At 37.1% G+C, this 22,136-nt stretch overlaps 1 pseudogene; it reads right to left on the bottom strand.

Annotated features, from left to right (window-relative positions):
- Nucleotides 1-6,282: 6,282 nt before the first annotated feature.
- On the bottom strand, nt 6,283-18,937 carry LOC104061670 (choline-phosphate cytidylyltransferase B-like; annotated as a pseudogene).
- Nucleotides 18,938-22,136: the final 3,199 nt, after the last annotated feature.

Here is a 22,136-nt window from a genome sequence, read left to right as displayed (position 1 = left end):
GATGTGATGAAACATTATTTGTCATCACACCTAGGAGAAAAAGAACAGATTTTTTTTCAGTACTGAGTGCAATGCAGCAACTGTGTAATCTCAGCTCTATGTGATCTCACTATAATGTCCTTTTATGCAATCTTAGCTGAAAAATTAATGGAGACACCTGGTTTTGTGTACGAAATATAGAGTATTATGGTGTCACCGGAGTGAGGTTTATCCAAGGTTTTTGCTATTACAATTTAATTAATTTATATATCTAAACACATTCTGAAGAGACTCATTTACAACACAAAAACAATGGCCCAGCTTCTGCACCTCTGCGAAGAAGCCAGGGGGATAAAACCACTACTGTCCCATCTCAAAGGTATTGTTCTGAACAAAAGAATAAAGTTAACTGCTCCCATCTGCCAATGGTCAAAGACTTTCCATTGTATTCTCTGGCCTGACAGTGATTTTGCTATAGAAACATATTCACCAGCAGAAGAAATGCCGTTTTGGAAATGGCAAAACCAATACTTTAAACTACTAAATACTAGCAGGAGGCATTTAAATTGAGTGGGTGGATGCAGGGAGGAGGGAGAATTGAACTTCTGAACTGCCTGCTCCTTGCTACCTGCAATCGGTACAGGCATGTTAAAATTTTTAAAACACTTAAGACTAAGGGAATGGCCTGAAGCTCCATCAGGGGAGGTTCAGGTTGGATATCAGAAAAAAATTCTTCACAGTAAGAGTCATTGGGTACTGGAACAGGCTGCCCAGGGAGGTGGTCAAGTCGCCTTCCCTGGAGGAATTTAAGGAACGGGTGGATGAAGTGCTGAGGGACATGGTTTAGGGAGTGTTAGGAATGGTTGGACTCGATGATCCAATGGGTTCTTTCCAACCTTGTTATTCTGTGATTCTGTAAGCAAAAGTGGCATGCCTTGAATAACAATGGGTTCTTTCCAACCTTGTTATTCTGTGATTCTGTAAGCAAAAGTGGCATGCCTTGAATCCTCCGGTTAATAAAGAGACTTGAGACTACACCAACAATTACTGTGCTCAAGCACACAGACTCTTCAGTTTGGGAAAACTGGAGTTTTGAGGGCCCAGAAAGAACAGGAGAGTGGAAAATAAAGGTTCTAAAAAAGAAGAAGCAGTCTCAGAAGGAAGGGATGTGGAAAGAAAAAGAGGAAGAACATAGCTGGAAGAAGTATACTGGAAGTGAGGGCTAGTCACTGACACCAGGGATGTGCATGGAGACAAATTCCAGGGGATGGTCCAGCACTTTGGCCAGTGATGCCCAAAACTGGTCATTGCAAAGAATGGCACAGCAGGAAGTAACTTGACTTTCCGCCTGACCTGCAAAGTAGGCCATTGAACTAACTCCCAGTCCTCATAAACAGCATACGCTGCTAAATACCAGAATAATTTCTGTAGAGTCTACTGCACTTTAACTGTGCTATGGAGTTGACTGCTTTGCTGTACCTGCAGTGGACTATCTCTCTGACATTGTAGACAATGATACTGAAGCATTTGCCTTTCCTATAAATGTAATAAACTCAGCTGAAAAATGTATCCTTTTATGATTCAGAGTATTACAGAACATAGTTTACCCCATCTGAGTCTGCAGTCTAAGGGTAAATGCAAAAGGGAGATAACTCACTATCATACCCACAACAGAACATTTTCTCTACATATCCCTGATAGGATTTAAATTCAGTTAATTTACTTTTCTCTAAGCTTTGTCCTTCATTTCCTATTCTCTGTGGTATGAATTATCACTGACATTTAAGAAACCCGTTTTATAGCTGTGATCAAAATGGAATACAGGTAAATAAAAAGTGACATTATACATAACACAATACAGAAGGCTATAAAAAAATGCAAATTGTAGTAGCTCATCCACGCTCTTATTTAAGGCCATTGAAAGTATTAGAACATCTCATGAAATGTGAACTAACGCCTACTTGCCTGTGGTGAGAAAGAATAGGAAAGAGAAAATAATTAAGTTATAAATCTTTGGTCTGACTCTCCATAGGGGTCTCTGATCTTGAATGTGGTACCCTCTCTTAAGCTGTTATCAAGCCATGCATTAATAGAAAATTCTGGAAAAAATAAACCAGCTAAACATTTATTTATATAACAGGAAGAAATTTATGGAATGAAGTAAAAATTAATTAAAACTTACACTTTAAGTAATGTGTCAACCAAATCCATATAAAATGGATGATAAAAGTTTTGATGAGTTTTCTTTTTTTTTCATGTCTTACTAGGAATCAAAGGACAACAAAAAATCCCAGAGGCTTTGCTGGGACACTGCATGCAAAACCTAATACTGCACTGAAAACTATTACAAGCCCTACCTGAAATCATCTTGATTTAACACTGGATGAGAGTTCCTGTGAAAGAAGATGCCTTCCCAATTCAGCCCAGGAACCTCTGTGCATTCACAAACACCTTATATCATTAATGACTGTTAATGACAGTTGAAACTTTAAGTTTTCCCAAAGACATTTTTAAGTTCTTTGGAACTGCTTTATTTTTCTGTCAGTAACACTGATCAGAAGTAGTAACTGAAAGTTGCACTAGAAAAGTTAGCTTGTCATTTACAAGAAATTTGACCAGTTTTTCTTGCAGGATTCCAAAAGACCTGAGTGTCTTCTATTTCTTTATGTCTCTTTCTTTGTCTTTCTTTCTCTCCTTGTTTGTTTTTTTTCTATTTTGCTCACACACATATATAAAAAGCACAAGTTTCTCAGACCAGCATTGTTTTGATTTTCTGTTCACATTTTCTTTTTCTTAAAAAAAATATTTTTTTCTACATAGGTATATATGCACTCATCATGCTATTTGGTTTTCTTCTTAAAGTCAAGATTTTATTCACGTTCGTTATGAAACCAGACTAGTCTATCTTTTTGTCCAAGATTACCCGAGTTGAACTCTTTTACTGATTCCTTTATTGCACAGGACATACAAGTGTTTCTCAAATAAGAAACTTACAGACCTATAGGCATAAACTCCATGGCGAATTCTGAACAAATAAAACATTTTTTCATCAGATGATTAGTGGAAAAATCAAAGAAAGGAAAGTGCACAAAAGGCACTATGAACAAATTATATTTTTACATGGACAGCTAGATATAGATAGATGGATATATACTTAAGGAGAAAGAAAACAAGGGCTTAAGTTCACCCAGACATTCATCAAACACTGAACATTTGTCAAAAGACACTATTGCAAGGGTTATCCTTCATGGCTCTTAACATTGCTGCCCTCCTCTGTTATTGAAAGTGATTACAAAGGACAGAGGGCTGTCATGAAAATCAAAGCACAAGCACATTAACAGATAGTTCATTCTGACCACTGATCCACAGGTGATTTTCACATGCTGGCATGCAGATAAACTGAGATTTCCAACTGAAACTGTATCATCATCCTACAACTGCCAGCCTTAGTAAAGAGGCTTGGAAGGGAACGAGAATTTTTCAGGTGATATCTGTTTAAAAGAAGCTCTGTTGCTCCCAGAAGCAGCCTCTATTGCCTTCCCTACGCAGAACTCTGCATGCATTGTTCTGATGAGTAGGTTGCCCTGGGAAATTGCAGTATCTCCATTACTAAGAGTTTTTAAGAGCCTCTTAGACAAATATGTATTCCTCATCGCACAACTGCAGTTGAGAATACCTTCAAGACTAGATGGTCAGTTAAGAGTCCTTCCACTTTGACCTTTATTTTTCTGTGATTTCATGGTCACCTTTATACGTTTTGTATTCATTCTCATGAATTCTAGTGAGAAAATAAGAAAATTTTTGCCTACAGGGAAAACTGGTAACTACTAAGATTAAGTCATTCAAAGGTCAAGCTGCTACTGGATCCAAGATGAAAATCAAAGAAATAAGTTTTGGGCCCACCCTACTAGACAACAGTCAACCTCAGAAATCCCAGATAAGGAAACCAACAGAATTTATGCCATTTATTCTGATTCTTCAGTCACTGCAGCGTTGCAGAGGGATATGAAAGCATCACTTTCACTAGGTCTAGACATATGCCACTGGGATCCATTTGACTGCAGTCTCTTCTCTACTTTTTCACATATACTTATTGATTACATTGATTAAGACACGTGTTTTATGTGAAGCAATCATTTATTCTTGTAGAACACTGGTTAGCAGCTGTTATAGTTCACACAAGAGATGACAGGATAAGAACTATACTAATTCAGAGTAATGTTTTAACACCTGGCCTGACAACAGCAATATCATTGACTCTCAGAAAATTAATGAGTTATTTTGGAGTATTTTGACTCTGATGGCAGTGTGAATTGTTCTGCATTTTGAAAAAAAAGTCTTGAAACTGTAAAAGAATTCTTACACAGTGAGAGTTCTTTGTAAAGATTTCTTCTTCCTCTTTATTTTTTCAATTAAAAATCACTTTCCTATCAAAGTCATGGCTCAGCTTTCCAGATAAACTGTTAGATCACTGAAAATCAACAAATTTCTTCGTTAAATGTTAATGTATCCATGAAATCTGGAGTTTTGTTCACATATTAATTTAAATTCTACTTTATGAATAAAGGCAGGATGCAAATTTCATTAAGATGAGAAAGTTTTTTGGCAAAAAATTCCAGGGGATTTACAGAACAACTGATAAAAACACATGCTAAAATTATAAAGTGGTCAAGATCAGATTCTTTAGCTGTCATACAAAATGTCTTTGCAACTATATGCTTGAACGTACTTGCAAAACTTTTGCACATGAAGCCATGTTACTTAAAATACTACATGCAGTAGCAAGTTAAAATATTTTGATTATACTGTGATGCAACAACTCGGTGCTCTGCTCAGAAGCTCTTCTATCGATGTTTTGGCTGAAAGAACACACTTCTTTTCGTCTTTGATCATTTAAGGCTGTCAGAAATTGCTGCTGTACCAAAGAATTACATGGTTTATGATTAAGAAAAATACCATTCTGCTCTTGGCAGTGGGAAAATACTACAGTAAAATTGCAGTAAAAGTACTGCATCCTTCTTTATGCTGCTTCACTGAAGAGATTACAAAGCTTCAAGTTCTTCAAAGATGTATGTAATCTAAACCTCTCAGTTTTCATATAGTCAAGACAGATAGACAGGGAAGTAATGCAGTTTGGACAACTTCCACTAGCTCCAAGCAGGTGCAGATTTGCTATACCTGCCAGCTGACCCTCATTTTGCATGTCAAACATTGTATTGAATTTGAGACAGAAGAACTGGCAGCAATCTGAATTTCATTTACTTTAGCTGCTTCTGGTTAGCCTCTCACTTTCCACCACTTTGTGATCTTTACCACTGTCGAGGATGTTGTCAAGAGGATGTAGAAAAAGAAGGGTCAGTTTTCAAATATTAATGACCATTGGAAACAGATGGAAGATTCATGCGTGGCTGGAATAAAAGTGCTTAAAACTTTTCTTCCTTAACAAGTAGGAACTACATTTGTAGGCAGAATTTAATATTTCTATGAAATTTCTTAAAGGACTAAGTTTCAGTTTTATGTTTGTGCAGTAATATTTGCTCCATGTAGCTATGTAGGCTTACAGTACCAGGAAATGAATGTTTTGGGTGAGAATAAAAGGTATACACACCTCCCAAAGCCATAGAAAGACACTCTAGTGTGTCACATGTTAACTTTGGGTCTTCTTGCTTCCAGCAGCAGCTATCCCTTGTAGCATTGATATGGATAAGAGTCAAAGTTTCACAGCTTCCACTCAGCTTTGAACTCAGCAGGAATTATAAACCAGAAGTCACTGTCTTTCACACATCTGCTACCTCTCAGCACTATACTCCATCTCCCCTCCTTGCTTTTGCCACTCTGGTCTTTGTTACAATGCTATTACCTCTTTTATAACCTGTAGTTCTCAAGAAATAATACGTGTATGGTAAACTTAAACCTAGGCAATCAAGATTCCCCAGAAAGGTCAGTGCATGCCAGATTGTAAACTTGGGATAAACACTAATACAACTGTATTTGCAAGGTTTTAGGCCTAAGGTAAATGTATCCAGGTTTTCCCACTACCAAGATACGGAAGTTCCATAAAAAAAGAATAGATTTCATGTTACTTTTAAACAGAAAACACCACTTCCAGCTCAGGAAGACCCAAGGCCACAGACTGTTGAAGGCTTAGAGGCAATACTAAGAGAATAACATCATATGCTGGCCATATACAGTCTTCTCCAGCCAGTCACCACTGATTATTAGGACTCAGAAACCAGGGTAGGTGGATGTGTGGGGTCTTCTTTGTTAACAAACTGCTAAGAGGGAAAACACACATAGGTTCAATAATTTGAAGTTACAGATATTTATGATCAGTATAACAGATATATTCACACATCTACAAGAAGACCTAAAGTACACAATAGTTTTCCAAAGTTGTAAGAGGTCAGGAATAGTATTAATTCCTGGGAAAGGTGTAGGAGATTCCACTCCTGCTGCTATCTGCAGAAAGAGTTTGCTTAATCTGCATGAGTTGCCCAGAGATTTTCCTTATTCTGTCAGTATTTCTTACCTTCTGTTACTCTGGAGGCCTTAGAAGTGCAGTAGGGACAGTAGAAAAGGAAGCATAAATTAAACTTACATTGGAAAAAAGGAAGATGGAGGTAAAATTGTTATCCCAGCTGACCAGACATGGAATATAATTACGTACTCATAAGACCTTTTAGGCAGAGGAGGAAAATAATGGTTTTCATATGTTTGTATTCCTTTTGAGGTTTTAAGTTTGGGAACACTGAAAGTTATTTTGAGAATTTGTGTATGGATCAGTGTCCAGTCTGTACTTCGTTTTGAACTGAGGTACACCTCTTACTTTCCAAAAAGCCCCAGGGGACACATATTTGTCTTGATCCTATATTTGGTGACTAGACATTTACAAGCTGTTTGCTGACTGATCAGAGGCAACATCTCAGAAGTTGTATGTGGGTAGTTCTCCACACTAAGAATCTTACAGAGCAAATATAAAATTGTTCCTATTTAAGAAAAACCTCAATGGAATAGCAGAAATGGAAATCTTTATTTTACTTTTCATCCTTGTCTCCCTCACTCATGCTGCTGAGGGAGCCAGAGGCAGCTTTTGGAGAAGAAGGAGGGGAAGCTTTATTGAAGACCCAGAGTGGAGATGGAGAACACGATGGGGAATGGCCTAGTGTACGACTGCTGTTTGGGCCCTGCCAGGGAGAAAAAGCCTGGATCATTCGGCCACTTAATTCCTGGAACACCTGCTTCCAAGCTCTGTCAGGTCCAAACAGCTCTAAAAAGTTGCCAATAAATTCCCTGGACGTTTCCTCCCATTTCTGAATGAGGTCATGGCTCTAGATCATGGCTCTTATCTTCCACCTTGTAAACAAATTCTTTTGATTTTTCCTCCACATGCTTGACTTTTTCTTTCATTTTATCCACTTAGTTATATTTCTTCTCATCTATAAAAATAACATTCAGCTCTTTAGTGGTGTATCCCTGTTAGCGGTTGCACCAGGCATACACATCATAGTCCCGGATGACCCTTGTGATATCTGATGTGCAGATACCTTCAGTTCTCTGCATTGGTATGAACATTCCTGCCTCCTTTATGTGTTTGTACACATCATCCCGGCCAGTGAAGGAGTACGGGATGTCACAGAATCATAGAACCACTAGGTTGGAAAGGGCCCACTGGATCATTGAGTCCAACCATTCCTAACACTCCCTAAACCATGCTCCTTGGCACCTCATCCACCCATCCCTTAAACACCTCCAGGGAAGGTGACTCAACCCCCTCCCTGGGCAGCCTCTGCCAGTGCCCAATGACTCTTTCCATGAAAAATTTTTCCTGATGTCCAGCCTGAACCTCCCCTGGTGGAGCTTGAGGCCATTCCTGTCCCCTGACACTTGGGAGAAGAGCCCAGCTCCCTCCTCTCCACAACCTCCTTTCAGGTAGTTGTAGAGACCAATGAGGTCTCCCCTCAGCCTCCTCTTCTCCAGGCTAAACAACGCCAGCTCTCTCAGCCGCTCCTCATAAGATTTGTTCTCCAGCCCCTTCACCAGCTTCGTTGCTCTTCTCTGGACACGCTCCAGAGCCTCAACATTCTTCTTGTGGTGAGGGGCCCAGAACTGAACACAGTACTCAAAGTGCTGTCTCACCAGTGCCGAGTACAGGGGCAGAATCACCTCCCTGGACCTGCTGGTCACACCGTGTCTGATACAAGCCAAGATGCCATTGGTCTTCTCGGCCACCTGGGCACACTGCTGGCTCATGTTCAGTTGGCTGTCAACCAACACCCCCAGGTCCTTCTCCTCCAGGCAGCTTTCTCGCCACTCTTCCCCCAGTCTGTAGCACTGCATAGTGGTGTTGTTGTGCCCCAAGTGCAGGACCCGGCATTTGGCCTTGTTAAACCTCATGCCATTGGTCTCAGCCCAGCGCTCCAGCCTGTTCAGATCATCATGGGCTACAAAGTCAATCTTATGTTTTTCAAGGAATTCAGGCGTCAGTATCCAAGGTGCATCTCTGATGACCTCATCCACATAGCGACAACGTCTGCTCAGTTTCATTCATCACAGTGAAGCCTTTGAGGTCTATCAGCTGGTTCTCCCAGGCGGGCTCCTGCAATGGTTAGCTTCTCACGGGGAAGCTTGGCCCTGACAGCTTCTTTCATCTGCAAATGGAGCAGGTGCCGTCAGAGTCGGGCGCGCCTGGTGTCCTCCAGCCCCTCCATGATCGGGGATGACCGTTTCTGACTCAGCACCGCGGGTCGCCCCTCCTCGCCCGGCGCGGGGAGGGGGGAGAAGGGGGAAGCGCCGCCATTACGCGCGCCCGCCCTGAGGAGGGGGTCGAAATCCTACATTGCTGTCTGCTGAGGCAACAGAGGGATATATTTTATCCTTCATTACGCTGTATGAGAACAAATGACTTTTCAGAATTTTCTTCTACCGTGTTTGTATATCCCACGATAATTTTTGCAATATCTAGTGAGCTGCTAATCCTTTCTGATAAGTAAAAAAAAATTAAAAAGTAAACTTTTTTTTTTTTTAAAAAAAGGGGTTAGTTGAAAACTACTTCAGTGAGGTAAAGGAGACAGTCCCACGATGGAGGACAACCTGGCCATGTTGTGCCAGAGATCCCATCTCTAAAGACAAAAAATATCCTGAGGACTCTCAGAACATTTAGTTAACATTTAGTTAACAGCCAGAGATCCATCTCTAAAGACAAGAAATATCCCGAGGACTCTCAGAACATTTAGTTAACAGCAGGTAGCCACTCAGCAAAGTCCATGCATCTCAACTGGATATGAAAATTCAATAAATAATATCGAGGCTGAAGGTAGAGCGAGACATAGGACCCAATGAGTGGCCCCCACAAAAAAATTACAGTCAGACCTGACAGCAGAATCTGCTGAAGTTAGTCTGTAGTGCACAGGATAAGGGATGCCTCAAGCCTTACTCTTCCATGAAGCCATAGTTTGGCTTCAGGAAGGGAACTGCTTCCAGCTGGGGTTAAAAGTACTGAAATTTCTGTAGAGATTAGGCTCATATTCTACATCTTTCCCAAAGAAGGCTTGGGTCTGCTCTTACGCAACTCACACAAAAGGTATGTGTAAACAGTGAAACAGCAGGATTCTTAGAGTAAAAAGGGATGACCTTAAAGACAGGTCTTGGAGTGTTTTGACTACAAACAAGAATATACTTTCCTACAACCAATAATACTTCTGCATGTTTATGCAGGAAGAATGACTATTGTTCCTCTGATTCTGCAAGCCTTTGAGTTAGGCAGCCATTATACAAAATCCTCAATTGTTCAGCAACATTTTCTTTGATAAACAACTTGAAAGAGATAAATTATTTATTTTTTCCCCATTTTACATGTTCTACTCCATATAATGTCAGATTTTGTTTATTCAGTAGCTTCTTATAAGGAGACATGATTTGAATTAAACAATAAAGTTCAGTATTATCTCCAAAGCAGGTGCAATACATTCTTGTGTGATATACTTCTGAAATGTAACCATTTTTTACTTCCCTGACAACTAGACTGAAATTTACTGATGTGCAATTTCTGATGAAAAAAACTGACTACAAACAAGATGGTGTGTTCCCTATGTATGTACACAACTGAAATGAACATATCTGCCAGTACTGCAAGCCTTTTTTTGGCATTGGCTTGGAAAACATTATAAGCTAAAAGACTACTTACAATACTGAATATGTAACAATAAGTACATAATGATCTTATATTTTTCATACTGCAGTTTATCTATCTGTAACATCAAATTGTCTTCTTTCCCTTCCTTTCTTTTTTTTTAAATCTTTTTCACTTTCTATTAATCCTAAGTGTTGTTCATTCACAATTATTTTTTTTTTCTTTTTACAATGCAGTCAAGAACATGGTTGATTTGCAGTCCCTCCTACTCCTGCTAACTCAGAGCTGATTCACACTATTCAACTCAAGACAGCAGTGAGCTCTAAGATATATATTGCAGCTTACAGTAAATAGATATTCATTTGCCCACCTGGAACTCCCGAAATACTGAGAACTGCAAACTCTCAGCTGGTAGTTCTTATCCAGTAATTGAGTCCTGAGTAAGAAGAGCTTGAGGATTTGGAACTAGTGAATAGTGAAAAACAAAAATCTTGGGGATAGTCTCCTTGATGAAACAGTGACAATCTACAATGAGAGCTCTGGTAATTGCATATAAAGGTGAGTGTTAGTACTGTAACTTAATAAAAAGTAAGTAAAATAAGACACTGGGTACATAACAATGCCTGCAGGAAGATATCTTCAACAGAATCTGCACTTTCTACGGTGCTATGGTCTGGCTTCCTTAGATCAGAAATTAAAAGACCATTGTTTAAATACTAATAAAGGAAAAAAACCCACAGTATTCCATTCTAGACAAGATGGAGAAGTGGGACTGTGTGAACCTCATGAGGTTCAACAAGGCCAAGTGCAAGGTCCTACGCTTGGGTTAGGGCGATCTGCAGTTTCAGTACAGGATGGGGGATGATATTCTAAGGCTATCAATAATATATTACTGAAAAGTTTGTAGAATAGAAATGTGTTGTATAGATTGATCTGTTTAAAGTCTTGCCTATTTGCTTGGAAAATGTAATCTTTTCCAAAAATTCTTTTAGATTTATTAAAAAGTAAATAAAAGTCTTTTGTAAAAAAAAATATCATGCAAAATAATTGTATATCATCAAAAAAATAATATATGTATATGTGTAGCTGGGTAACCAGGTGGGTGTGTTTATTAGTTTTGCAGAATTGAAAATGTTTTTCTTTGTTAACATTACAAAATCCGGAAGTTGTCACTTTTCAGGGTGTTAGTTTTTTTGTAATGGGAGTATAAAAGATTTCTAATTTAATTTTCTCATCTAAATCTATTTCAAACAGCTTTAGTAAAATAATTAATTATAAATAAAACACAGAAACCCACACAAACTAATGCATAAACTTGTTCTATGTTGGACATATCAGTATCCATCACTTGTTTATATTAGATATTAACAAGTTGTTCTTTTTGGTAAGACAAGGTGTCCTTTCACTTCTAAATTTTGATCATATGGGAACCTCTTTGTCAAAAGCACAGAGTGTAATTTGAAAATGTTCCTAAATTTTAGCTGCCACTCATTACTATGCCCACTAATCTTGGCAACAAAAGAACAAGAAAGCAGAACAATCTAAGATGTCTCTTTGTCTTTGAAGACAATCTCCTGTATATTTTCGTTCATTCTGTGATGTGAAATGCAATGTTACATAGCGCTAAGAAAGTAGAAGTACAGGAAATCTTGAAAAAGAATAGCAGCTCTTTATGACTATTTCCTTTTTTGTTCTTCTTTGTGCCATATGGGATGAAATGTTTTCAGCAGCCGTCAGCACTGTGTAAACACAACGGTCACTAATATACAAGGTTTAAAGCCAAAGGAAAGCACATGAAAACAAATATGATGATAAAGAAAGAACACACTTTTCTTCTTTATCACTTTTGCCTTGACAAACAAGCAACAAGAGTTGCCAGAGGAAAGAGTAGGAGTGTCATAAGCATGTCTACAAAAAGACTTTTTGGCCTTCTATTGAAAAGCAGAAAAACAATGTCTCTTTTTCTCCTCATTTCTTTGTTATTCACCTTCATTTTATTACTGCAGCCACTTAGAAAGACCTGTCCACCAATTTCAAACACAACAGACATGGTTATCTACATCACATTGTTGAAAGCGTTAGTGGGCATTGGTCACTGGTTGGGCTTTGTCAGCCACTTGTGTACTTGCACTACCCTAGGATGGCTTCTGCAAATAAGCACCCTTTTTTTTCCGTTTCAGTCTGGCTTCGTTGTTATATTGAGCAGGCTCTAGGTCTTCTTTTAGTAACTTAAATAATAAAAATATCTCATATCTCTGAGGAATTATTTTAAAGTTGTTGAGGTTTTTTTTCTGAGTTTAACTTCCTGAATCTGTTCTTAATTCCTTACTAAATGTTGTTGGCAAGTATTATCCAGTAAGATTAACTGTTATGTGTAGGCTTTTTTTTTAGTACCTGCAAATAGCTGTGAGTAATCCTCACTTAGGCATGGATCTAATTCACGTGTACTTCTGAAACTGAAGAATAGCATCAGAATGAAAATGAGAGTACTTGAGACTATCTTTAAATAAAAATTCATTGAAAATGAATATCGCAATGCAATCTTTTTATTATTATGCTTATTTTAAATTTTCACATGAAGGAATGCAATCAATAATAATTCACAGAAGTAATTAAACTAAGGTAATTGGAAAATATATCTTACTATATATATTTAAGCTTGTAACATTTATGTATATGTATTATATGCATATGGAAGGAAGCTATTTCCTATATTTTAGCTTAAATAATAACTGTAGACAATATTTTAAATCTCAGTGGTACAGAAGTACAACTTTTTAAATTATCTGACTGATATCAGCAATAATTATTATTATTTTTGCATTCTCTGCTAGCTAGAGTAAACCAGAAGTGTTTAAGCAATAACAATACATGATAAATCAAGTAATTAAGAGCATAAAAGGCTATAAGGTTAAAATGGCCTATTCCTTCTTTAGGGGTTTGACGATCTAGACTCATATCGCTACAGCTATTTATTACCTGTTCTATAGAATTAATTACTGATAGCCTGGGTATCAGAAACATACTGGAGTAATAAATATAAATAAATATATATATATATCTCCAAAATTATCTATTAAGTATTTACTTCTCCACTGTGTTTGGATATAGCCCGAGGGAAGTAAAAAAAAAACAAACATTTTCAATGTTTCCATTATTTGGGATCTAAATTTTTCAAGAATAAATTGAAATATTTTTAAGTGCCTGGCTAACGATCCCTACTTTGCTTTTAAATTCAACAAAGACTGACAACTAATCAGCATTCAAAGTCTTGAGTCTTTCTGTTACAGAAAGATTTTGTAATGACATGGTCATTCAATTTCTTTTTCTGAGGATATCAGTTAAGCATCTCTTACCAGATTCAGAAATCATGTAATACTGTATGGGAATTTGAGACCATGGAATGAATGCCAGACAGCAGAGCTGCGTGACTGTCTGAGGCATGATCTTTGCTGACTTACACTTTGTGTAGTCATTTACTATTGTGCAAAGTGGATACATATTGCTACCAAACCGGATTTTTCCACTGATATTTCTGTGAACTAAGTACACGAGGTAAAAGTGACTACATCAGGCGATAGGGAATGTTGCTAAGTGACCAACTGGAACATTTGCTTAAGCATTGTACAGAGATATGGAAGTCAAACTGTGTATGCAGTTCTGTTGTTCAGGTTTTACTATTCACAGTTTGTTGCTTTACTGTACAGTGGAGGATTCAAGCCAAACCTTGGAATTCTTCAGAGACGTCTTGATTTGACAAGATTCAGCCTACCATTTGCGGCAAACCTGTACATGAGTTAATAAGAAGTAATGGTTTAAAAAGGGATCACTTGCAGGTTGTTTCAATAAGCCAGGTTGTGTGAATATATACTTTGAAATTACCGTGTTCTAGTTAGTAGAATAGATTAGGAAAATATATATGAATATGTTTTAATCTAGTATTTAATATTTTGACACAATGACATTTTTAGTAAGCAAAGTTCTGTCATTTACATGACTGTCCTAGCAAGTTACTTTCTAGACATTAGTCCTAACACTTCCCAAGTCTGTCCTGATCCAGATTTCCCGTTTCACAGCAGAATACATTCGGCAGCAAAAATGCTTGAGTTCATAACACATCAGTTCCTCTTGCTTATTTCCAAAAAGAATTCAAAGTCTGGACCATACTGTGGATTTCTCTGCTTTCTGAGCCAAAATAAACACTTTACTTTCCACTTATCTTTCTTTGAAAATATAATATTCTTAGTAAAGAATTGCGTTTTCTCACCAAGCTAGACAGTATTATATTTCAGTACTTAAACCAAAATTTTCTGTCGTGTCACATCTCAAGAAAACTCAATAATCTGAAAACTATCCACTGATTTTAAGGGTTGTAGACCAAAAATAGTCAGCAGCATTCGCTGTACATTCTCTCCTTTCTGAAAGAATTTTCCTGAAATCATTGGCTACATTTTAAAATCTTGTCTTAGATTCCTGCCATTAAAAATGGTGCCTACCTGAGGGATGAGTACCTGTAAGTTCATACAGTCTCATTGAAATATATATCTGATGTGTCAGCATATCAAGATTAATAAAAAATTTGTTCATCATTATAAAAGAGTGGTGGTGTTATTTCTTTCTGCCAGCCTATTTTTGCTTTGATCATAAAGTTTTTTCCTACAGCAGCACCTTAGTAAAATAGTATTTGTGTACTTCTCCTAATGAGCTATGCCTTTACGACTGACAATTGGAGGGCCAAAGAATGAACACTTCAATCAGTTCAAAGTGAGGCTAGGTTACACACGTCATAGTTAAGAACCACCCTCTTATTTTCCAACTTTGTATTCAACATGCTTATATAACCACATGTACTCATCCAAAAGCTCTTCAGTTCCCTCACTTTTTATTTATGCATCTTTATATAACTGTAGATGAATAGAAGCTAATCAGAAATATCTCTGTCTGGTTATGTTTGCATCTAATGTCATGTTCTTTTTCATTTGTTAAGGACGAAACTTGTTGAAACCGTTATCTTCCATTATTAGGCCTTAAGCAAAAAATCAGATCACTCAGAAGGTTGAACAACTTGTTCTGGCCAGAGTTTTGTTTTCAGCTTCAATCCGCTCATGAAATGAGATTCCAGGTGAATATGAAGAATTAAAAAATGACCATGGTTTATTTTAAGAGACAGTTTAAAAGGCTTCAGTATAAATTCAGAAATATTGCCTAAGCAGATGTTTGAAATTGGCACTTTTTCTTTTAAGACTGAATGCTGTCTGAAACAGACTGCTGATATACAGACATTGCAAAAGAGTATCTGTGAATCTTTGTATATTTGATACATCTGATATTTAGATACTTAGAGGTTTTCTTTCTCATATTTGAATTTATACTTTCATTTCATGTTTTTAAAATGTATACTTATAAAAAAAGGCACTAGACAGCAATGTAGTATAGATTTCTAACAAGATCAAACAGCATAAAAGAATATAAGAAAATGATTTAGTGTGGATCATATTTGAGGTACAGCAGCCTTCCTTAGATAAAAAGCCCATATAGTTATCTGAGTTCTAAAGATTGACAGTACTATTTCAGTAAAGTTTATTGTTCATACCAGACCATTACAAAATGTAGTAAGAGATAGAACAAATTTGATTTTGAAGTTGACTTTTTGTGCTTAGAGCATGTGATGAGGGACAATGTTCTGACAGCTCAAGCTTACTCAAGCTTAATGACTGATCTAAATTGGAGCTTGGAGATAAAAGAAATTCTTTAGTGATGCCTCAGTTGTCATTGATTGCTATGAGCAATTTTAAAGCTATTCAAGATGAGAATTGCCAGCTTCATTCTGAAGAAGAAAGTGGTACATAAGACTGGAAGCTGGTGCAATTGCTACTGCATTAAAAAAAAAAAAAGAAAGAAAAAAAAGAAAGAAAGGAAGAAAGAAAAAAAGAAAACATTTATATTACTTGTATATATAGGTGATAACCACAATTACATATAGTGTGATATATCATCAGGAAAACACATAATGAATCTACAAGGTACAAGGTAAGCAATACTTGTGACAACAAAGCCAAAAAATAAAAGGCTGAGCACATTATATATATCAGCAGTACCAAAACAAATGAAAACAAAATGTTCTAGACTAAAGGCAATAAGGAAGTGCAGAGCAGAAGTTCCTCCTCTGAGTGTTGATCTCAGAAAGTAGATTTTGTGTCTTTGACAAAATTGTCCCTTTTCTTGCACATAGCATAACATGTTTTTGATCTAAACTACTATGATTAGAAAATCAGATATTTAAGCTATAATAGTGATAGGGTAAGATAAAATCATACACAGCCATGGCTGTCTAAGTGTTGAGAGGTACTTCTGTGGTATCACTTTGCCTGGTAAGGTGCCAGATCATAAGGACAGAGACTTGTGCTTGGGTGAGAAGGGGCTAAAACTGCTCTGTTCTTTTAGATGCTTTGGGAGTAGCCATGTGTCTTTAGTATTGCTGTGTCTTCTGAAAAGCTCACTTCAAATCCAAAAAGCTATCTCTGGAGCAGTGTATTCAGAGCCAATAGGCATACTTACGCACTTGGATTTCACATGAGGAGGCATGTCTTCCAGCAATGTCTGGGTCTCACTGAGGCTTACTGTCTTTTTCGGAAGGCAAATTTGGCGTTCAGAGCATCCTCAGAACAGTCTTTAAAAGACAACACAAGTTTTCTTTTGTGCAAATGTAAATGCACTGGCTACTTATGGTGGTATGGGTAGCAACTGTGAGCAAAACCTTATTGTAAAAAATCAAACCATAACCTGTAATTCAAGTACCATACACAAAAAGAAATACCTTTGGGCAATAAGATTTTTCTCTGCAGAGTAGACAGATTGTTTTTAATAGGTACATACACTTCTTCAGTTTGATAGCCGCTTTTGCCCGTGTTGCCTGGGCCTTGTGATTCATTGAGGTAGAAGAAATTGCTCCCAGAGCATCTGATATACTGTTTTTATCCAATTAAGTCAATAATCACCAGGATTTGGAGTTTCCACTAATACAGTGTAGTTCAAAATTGGTTGATACTAACCTGTCAGCTCAAGTGGATTAGTAGCTGGACGTCATTAGCAGATTGTGTGAACACTCTTAATCCATTTTAGTATGAAGCCTGACAGGTTAGTTTAAATCATCTTAGTGAAGTTTCAATAAGCCTAAACTCAGGCTATGTACCAGTATAAGGATCTGCATATATGTCTTTTTCTTCTATATTTGCTTCACCAGTTTCTCTCTCACATTAGTCAGCCGCTCTCTCCTGAGAATAACTGCCCTCTTGGGTCTGTCAGTGGAGCTGCTTATGTGGTCACTCCTGCACCCACTGCAGTCAAAGTGAGACAAGTTACCAAAGCTCCATGATTAAACTGTTCCTAAGATTACGTACCTCATAAGGAAGGTGTGAAAAGTTTATATGAGAATTTACCTTTCAAAATATTAATTAATTATTTAACCTATGTTATATTTCTTCCTGGCTTCTAAATAATTATATGTGACAGAATGTTTAAGTGTTATAAACCATAGGGAAAGCTCTTTACCTGGAATACTTCCATGTATTCCTCCTTAAACATCAGTAGGGCTACACTGATACACAGCAACTGCAAATGGAACAGGAATGTCATAATATTGGAGACGGCATCAAATGCATGTTTCGTATTCTGAATATTTATGGGATATTATGATTTCTTCTGTCCCCTAATCATAACTACTTTACTGTAAAGTAATTATGGAAACTAAATCATTTACTACTCAAGCAATTTACTGTTATCAGTGTGGGTAATATTCTAAGTTATTGTACTCCTAATTTGCTGTGGAAAAATGTAGTAGATGCATCCTGGTCTCCACAAACCCACATGCCCCCTTCCTCTATTGTAGTCATGTTGTCATGTGGCCACACAGTTAACTCCCTTGTACTCAGAAGGCAGCACTTTAGGCAGCTAAGCCCTTTTGTTTGATGATGCATCTCCATTTTAGGCCAGTCTCCTTTTCTGCCTGCTACCACTCTCACTCTGCTTTTTCTCTGTTCTTGCACAATGGTTCACTCATTGATCATCCCTACCACAATTTCCTGCTGCAGTTAGGCCTTGGATATAGCTGCTCTGCAACTTCTTGCCCTCCCATATGCCCGGGGATCCCAAAGGTAATATAGTCACTAAGGAATCATCTCAAGAAATAGCAGTCTGAGAATGAGGTGCAGGTGTCTTCTGCACATAAGCCAGGCATGAGAAATAACTTTTCACAGATGTTTCATCATTTGAGACCCAACATTAAAAAACATCTGCCTTTTAGTACTTACAGAGTTCAGCATAAGAGAGTAAGTTCATTAAAACCCCTAAATCATTAACATAGCATTTAGATTTCATAGTAGTTGATTGGTTTAGAGCAGTAGTGCTCTGTATTGAATGTGTTAAGGAGAAGGAGGAAGAAGAAGAATAACTGAGGCGTGTCAATCTATTTCATGGACTTTGATTACAACTTTCTGTTGCTAAGCGCAATTGCTGTCCTGCAGTGTTACTGGAAGGCGATTGCTGGGCAATGAAGTCTTTTAGATAATATAGGTGCACAATGAAGCTTGTGACTATATCTACTTTTAAGAAGGGGGAGAATTTTTCTTTCTGATAATAATTCTGGTGGCCAACCAAATACTGGTGGATGTTTGAAAGTGGACAAGGCGAGGCTCCCTCCATCTACCAACCCATGCAGAAATATTTTTCCTCAGCATCCACTGCCATCACCAACAGGAGATCCAAACCACAATGCAACTCTGGTTCCTCAGAAACAATACTGCAAGTGTCAGCCCTGCCAACTTCACTCATCCCCTTTGGTCCTTTAGTGAGGAAAGGAAATTTGCACACATTAATAGCCCAGCTTTGTTCCACCAAGGGAGAATTTATATCTCTTACACTCTCATAAAATATTTGTGCAACTGTAACAAGGGCTTTTCAGCTCCAACTCTTCAATTCCATTGTATCTTCCTCCCTCTTCTTTATTGTAAGTGGAAATAATCAATGCAATAATCTTCATGATTTATTTTTATCTTGCATTATTTGAATTTAGAATATAGTTTTAATATTGTTTAAGTTAGCTTTCCTGTACAGCTTTCAACAAAAAAGACAAAAACCAGCACATCAGTGGCTCCGTATTACTGCGTAGTTCTGCAGTACCTTCTTTGAATAAGCAGATAGGATGAGTCGCATACTTACCACTGTTACAATACAAAATTTCAGAGTGTGAGGTCTTGACACAATACACATTGCTTGAGATGCTGTTCATGTTCTCTATTCTTTATCTCTTTGACTGTTCCCCCCCTTGGAGCACTGAGACAGTGTTTGGAGGATTTATAAAAGAAGTTCTTGGAAGTGAAGGAAAGCAGTACATATAGTATTTTTAGGGTAAGAGTTGCTTTTTAGTTACTTCTGAGGAATATAACAAAGGCTGGGTAAAAACAATGCTTCATCCTTACTAACACAAAAGAAAATTCAGAGTTAAGAGGTCAGATGCTTTTTTTACAGTAGCAGTATATCTGGATCTGTTGAATAATCCAATGACACTGCACTGAACATCACATTTACATTCTTTAAACGTGTTCTCTTCTTCAAATTTTTCAGTACAAAAGAATACAAATGAAATTACAAAAAAGCCTGTCACTAAAATGAATGTACAGTTTATTTATATATTTTATATCCAATGTAAAAAGTAAGATACTTGCAACTTCTTAGTATATGGTTAAAATTTATGGTAACATTACTGTGTCTGAGATATTCAAGAATACAAAAAAAATGCATTCGGATTTTTGCCACATTTTTTTAAGCAGTCCTCAAACAGTGTGCTCTGTGTTGATACTGAAGTATAATTACATCCCAGACAAGACACAGCATGGTTTGGAGCCCAGGTAATAATTGCTCCTTGCTCCTTCCTGGCTCTGTGATAGGCCATTGTGACTCACTCCATGCCATGTTTATAGGGAACCAGGAGGCCTAAGGAGCATGTTGCTGCAACGTTTCTATAACTTTAGACTAAGACAGCAGAATTCAACTTAGATTATTGGTTTGGTCATTTGGAGCTACAGTGTGAGGCAAAGAAATAAAGAGAGAAAGTAAGGAGGCAGTAATGAACCTTGGGGTTGAAACACAAGGTACTGACAGCAAGGTGTGATCGAAAAAGATGCTACATATTTTATAAGCATTTCAACAATTCTACATTTCATGCAGCAAAAATATATACATATTTGCAGGCATGTATATTTTTAGGGTTGCAACACACACACAAACACACATATACGAGAAAGATATATTGCTATATAAACACTTATTTTGCATTTTTTTGAGGGTCTAGGTGAAATTCCATACTTAATTCCATGAAAAGTGTGTTGGTAGATATTTTTGTGAAGAAAACAAAGTAAAATAGTTATCTGAGCTACTCTAGTTTGACAAGATGTTCAATTTTATTCAGGGCTTCTTAGGAACGTATAAATAAAGACAAAGTGGCAAATTATCCAAGTGTTTGTCAGATTTAAGGAAACAACACAAATTTTCCCCCATGGAAAGCAATTATTTAATTTAAGAATACTTACTGGCATGTGTTGATTTTGCCAGTAGACAATGAGTAAACAAGGTATAATGACGTATACAATATAAAGTTATTAACTTAGTGTCATAGGTTGCTGCTGTCAAACTCAAGGGCAAAGCTTCAATTGACTTCACTGGAGCCGGGATGAAGTATGGGACTAAATAAAGTCTGAGCTAGCTTGAAATCTATTGCATACAGACCCATTTCTATTGTTGTAAATGTGTCCTATATACCACTTTTCTCTACAAAAAGTTTCTGAGCATCTGTTATTTTACATTTGCACCTTACTGAGTGCAGGAGACTTTATTTCTACCTCCAGCTTAATTATTCAGAATTTATTCCAGTATTTTTATTCTTTTTGGCCTCACGTTTTAGCCTAAATTGCAGAAGTTTGAAATAGGTTATGTCCGAGAAAAAAATGAGGGTTTAAGACTAAGTTTCCCTTATAATGCCTGCTAATCTACTTAACTGAATCCTTCTTTCTCTTAGAATTTGCCTTATCCATTCTTTTAAGCTTTTCCAAACCAACATTGGTTGTGTGGGGCTTATAAAATTTATTTTGCACTGGACTTATCTAATGATTTATTTGAATTTCTTATATATTAATTCCTTAATGGTTGTATATCCAGGACTAGATTGTTTTTGCAGTTACAGCTTTGAGAGCATTAGAACACTTCTGAGTTTATTATCCCCTATCCAAATTTTACTCTTTTTCTTTAGCTGTACCTAAAAAAAATGTTATCTTTCTAGGCATAAATCAAACTAGAAATAAGAAAGTCCACATACGGCACAATCATAACTCCATATCCTTAGGTGCTTATTCAGTTCCTATATCTCAATTCCCCCTCAGAAATTCAGTTCTTCTCTTTCTTCCTTCACTGCAGCAGGGAGACAGTGTGATACACCCTTATTTTTTATGGCACAGCAAGTGTTTCTTGATGAGTCAGTAAGGTTATACAGACTGGCACATTCAAAAGATGAGAGTCCAGTTATTGCCAGTCCGATTCCTTAACCAAGTTTGCAGGGGAAATTCAACAGCTCTGTAGGATCTGCTTTTCCTTCTCACACTACAACTTATATAAGAACAGCTGATGCAAGGGAATATATATAATGTAGAATACATAATGGAAGGAGAAGTATTTTAAAACTATTGCTTTTTAATTTTATTCACTTTAGAATTTTGCCAGCATTGTCCTTGACATATTAAAAAGTTTTCTCTGTGTTTGAATTTTCTTTTCTTTTTGAATGTGATTGAAAATGAGAGCAAAAAAATGAGTACCCTTTTACATTGCTGGTACTTACATTATTCAGTGTTGCATGGTTCTGTTGTACTAGAATAAGATGTACTACAGCTTAACTCATTTTAAGGTAGTCAGATTCTTATTTTTAATTTAATGAATGGGTCAACATTTGGTATTTTTAAAAAGAGTTAAGGGTGAAATAGCA

This window comes from Cuculus canorus, chromosome 5 (genome assembly GCF_017976375.1).
Source record: "Cuculus canorus isolate bCucCan1 chromosome 5, bCucCan1.pri, whole genome shotgun sequence".
In the NCBI taxonomy this organism is placed as follows: Eukaryota; Metazoa; Chordata; class Aves; order Cuculiformes; family Cuculidae; genus Cuculus; species Cuculus canorus.
This window is presented reverse-complemented; position numbering and strand designations above follow the sequence as displayed.